The following is a 4,118-nucleotide window of genomic DNA, read 5'->3' as shown; positions in this document are numbered from 1 at the left end:
CTGACGGTACCATGCGCGCGACGACGAATGAAGTTGAGCAGAAACAATTCACGGCCAATCAGGTCCGGTTTGAGCAACAAAAATCAACATTACTTCACCCATCTTTCACTGAATTTTTACAAACATAGAAGAAGCACATTGTGTTTGGCACAAATATATGTACATGTGCGTGTCAAGCAAGGGCCAGATATGATAATAACAAAAATTATAAATTATTTCGCATAATTTTTTACTACTGGTATTCTTTTGTGATTTCGCACCAAAGTTTTCCTTTCCCTCCATTCTCTCCCGCAATAGCGAATAAGCACGCGCGCTTGATTACCATGGCCCCACCCGCCATACGAATCAAGAACGCAGACCAAAATCTGGCATCGCGAGGAGGTCAAATCGGAAACCTCCCCCTCCCCCTCCCCCATATCTTATCAACACAGTTCCCTTCCTCGTCTCGTAGGATCTCTATCTTGAGGAGATCGATCATGGCCTGCCCTCCCTCCTGAACCTCGTAGCTGACCCCGCCGCCGCCGATTCATTGAGGATTTGAGGTTGAGGGCACAAGAGGCATGTCTTGTTCAGCAACTGGGATGGAAAGCAGATCAGTCCCCACCCCCGATTCATAGAAACACAAGGTAAATACTAGTACGACTTGACGATTTTGCCTCCTCCCCCCTTGGTTCAGATCTGTCCCTTATATGTTTTCTAAGTACTCTTCTCTTGTGTGAATTTGCTAGTGCACACCAAGTGTTTGATAGCTGTCCTCTGTTATTGGTTCACAATTTTGGGGGCCTTGAGATAGAGGGGGTTGTTTCAGATTCTTCTTCTATAAGCTTACACGTTCCCTACTTGATTGAGATTAGCTTTTTAGGTTTTATTCATTATAGTGCCCTGACGCCTCCTTGTTTTGGTGTTCCTAGGTTTACTGAACATAAGAGGTGGCTTAAATCTAGTAACTATTAAGGTTTCAGGTGTGGACGCGTGCAATATTTCAATGTAGTTCTGCACCATTACTACCTTGGTGAGTTCAATCTCTTCATAGACTTTCTTTATGGACCTCCAATTCTGACTATCCTATTCTAGTTGGGTAGTACAGTTGGGTTAGTTCTTAGCATAGTTTCTTTCTTTCTTTCTTCGTGTGTGTGCAGACATTTGTGACCTTGTTATTTTCTTATTGCTATCATATTGTATTCTGGCTGGGGTGTCATTTGTAGAAAATGGACGATGGAGTGACTAGAACAAGTGTTATCTTGGTCGTACCTATGGACAAATTGCAGTAAGTATCATGTCGACTAGTGAGGCCCTAATAAAATGAAAAATGTTAATTTTATTATGAATATCAGAACATGATCTGCAGCAGCACAACTACAAGTCCAGTCTACAAAACGACACACTTGTTCTCAAAATAAATGTTAGTGAACAACCATGTGCACGATAGTGAAAACACATGTATACTCTGCAACACACTCAGCCTTGGCCCATGGGATCTCCTCACAGTTCCAACTTGAAAATCTCATCAGCCTAGCTATAATGCTTGTGCATGAAGGAAACCTCCTTAACACCAAAGAGAATGAACTTGGGTGTCCTTGAGCTTATGATCCTCTTACTATCCGTGGATAGTGTTAAACCTGAACATGTGTTCCCCCCTGCAAAAACCAAGTTAAACATCATACCACACAAGTACAAGTTCATCTTCCCTAAGCAACTGAAATAGATCAACAGTTAAATTACTAGTATCGAAAGATAACTGCATTTTATTCATAGTAATGTTCCCAGCATAGAAAAAAAAACTAAAAAGCATGGGGTCATTGAAAGAGCTGCTATATGGAGTTTCATTTTGTTACTTGCTCTTTTTCTTATACACCTGATGAACAAAATAATGGACCCCTTGCAAATTTACATTTTAGAGTAACGGTTTCATGTCTTAGTTCATCGTTTTCACTATGAAATAGGAATAGCTTGATTTATTCCCAGTACCTACTCAGTACTAAATGAGTTGCTATTTTGATTTGATAAGGAACAAATGTGGTAAGACTTATTTTTATTGATTGTAGGGGTAGAAATTACTTCAAAATATGATTGTTTGAGCTGAAATCTGAATTAATCATCTTCACATCTGTGGGGATGACTGTCATAAGGTCGAGTAGGACCACCGAATATTGTCTTTTACATAATTTATTTAAACTTTTGGTCATTGTCATGTTGCAGCAGATATGTAATGGACAAGAATTTCAGTGCACGGGTGAAGGGAAATAGATTCTGCTGCAGATAAGGTATATATCCATTCCCATATACAATATGTTCAAAATATGTTGCTCCAATGGTTATGTATCTACTAGTCGTCTTGCTAAATGCTGTTAAAAATAAGAATGTTAGTGCATGTCAGGGAGAAAAAACTTCTGTTGCAAACAAGCGGTATCCTTTCATAATCACATACAAATTTTGTTTAGACTATTTGTGGCTTCTTTAGTTGTTTATTACTTCTTTGCTATCAGTCTGTTGTCCAGACTACAAAAACAACATAAGGTGCTAATGCATGCTGTAAGAGTGCTCGAAGTGGTTCCCAGAGTTGGATGGATGCCAATGAACTATCTGTTGTGCTCAAATTCATTTCATATGTTCCCCTGTTTTGTTTCTGTCTTCTCATATGGCAACTTTTATTTTTTCTAACAGGCAGGAACTAAAGTATTCTTGAAGAGCCCGAAAAATCATAACAAGGGCGTAGCTCTAGATACAATGGTAAGTTCTGATCCTAAATTTAAACTTGATGGTCCTGAAATTAGAAATGAATTCTGGGTAGTGCATGTCGATATGGCACTAGTGCAAACTTAATATTTGGTATGAAGTCGCAAAACTGCAATACTCTCGGTAATGCATAAAAATAAAAGCTTGCATGGCCTTCAACCTTTGTACGTGACTAATATTTGCCTATATTACTACTTGCATCATGTCAAGGTATTGTGTGTTAACAGTTCAGTTTTGTTTTCTTGTTTGTAGATTCAAAAGATAAATGGATGAGTATATGGGAGCGTGGGGATTATACTGCAATGATGATGTCGATGATCCGTTTCATGATGATGATGACGGATGCATTTAGTTTTAGTTATGTTGTAGGGATGACGTTCCTGTCGGATGTTGTTCCTTAGTTAAGATGGATATTTTCAGTTTAAGTTTCACTGTCAAGAAAATTGTTAGATTATGCATCACATTTGGATGATGTTCCTCCTGTAATATCCACTATTGTAATCCAACAGTTTTGATCTAATATATGATTTCTTCCTCTCGTGAGTATATCGTGTTGTTTTTCGTTCACTTGAAATACATAATTATCGCCTTTACATGGAGCATTAATTTAATTGCTAGCAATATATAATTATATATACATATAATATTATTATTGACACTATATATGTACCAACACTTGAAACGTTGGAAATTCTCCGTTGCCAAGCAATGGGATTTTGATTCATGTACATCAAGCACCAACATATAAAATTGTTGTAAAGTCCGTTTTATTTGTTGTTCTCTTGCAACGGACCCTTTTACCAACGATAGTATAAGCGTTGCATTATGCGCTAGCAACACTGGATAAGGCTACGCATCCCAAACCGTTGGTAAAGAACCTAGCAACGCATATATGGACATTTAGATACGGAAAAAGGCGTTGCTATAGTGGGGGTCTTGTTGTAGTGCCAGTATCAAATAGAACCGAAGCTGGATGACAGTTTACAAGGAGTGTACCAAGAACGACATCTGGATCATCCCGAGCATCTTTAGCTGAGACGTGATGCACACGTCCACATTCAGTGGGAGCTGACTTGGTACTGATCATCTTGCATGATGGCTTACCACGGCCAACAGACTTCTCGGGCTGGGGTGGAGCAACACGGGTCTGAGTGCAAATACGGGCGGTGTGTCCTGGCTCTCCGCACTTGTAACAAATCTTGGAGGTAGGATGTGGACCCGTGTTGGCAGGCGGTCCACCAATAGGCCTGGGTGGAGCATACGGCTGAACTGGGTGAGGCGCCACATAAGATGGCCTCAGTGTATAACCGGGTGGAAGAGCAGAGTTCGAAATCCAAATCCGGCGCTTCTGAGAACTAGAACCGGAGGAAGAACCCAATTCA

The 4,118-nt window shown here is 39.9% G+C and overlaps 1 long non-coding RNA gene across 2 annotated transcripts; it reads left to right on the top strand.

The window, feature by feature from the left end:
* The first annotated feature begins 338 nt into the window (after nt 1-338).
* On the top strand, nt 339-3,282 carry LOC109742796 (uncharacterized). Of its 2 annotated transcripts, none has more exons than XR_006672484.2 (5): nt 339-626; nt 912-1,012; nt 2,203-2,264; nt 2,665-2,730; nt 2,989-3,282. It is a non-coding gene; the product is annotated as an uncharacterized lncRNA (long non-coding RNA). The 2 variants fall into 2 exon arrangements; XR_006672483.2 differs by having other exon boundaries at nt 2,200-2,264.
* The last annotated feature ends 836 nt before the right edge of the window (nt 3,283-4,118 follow it).

The sequence above is a fragment of the Aegilops tauschii genome, chromosome 3, assembly GCF_002575655.3.
Source record: "Aegilops tauschii subsp. strangulata cultivar AL8/78 chromosome 3, Aet v6.0, whole genome shotgun sequence".
Taxonomy (NCBI): Eukaryota; Viridiplantae; Streptophyta; class Magnoliopsida; order Poales; family Poaceae; genus Aegilops; species Aegilops tauschii.
Note: the sequence above shows the minus strand (reverse complement) of the source record. Positions and strands in the feature narration are given on the sequence as shown.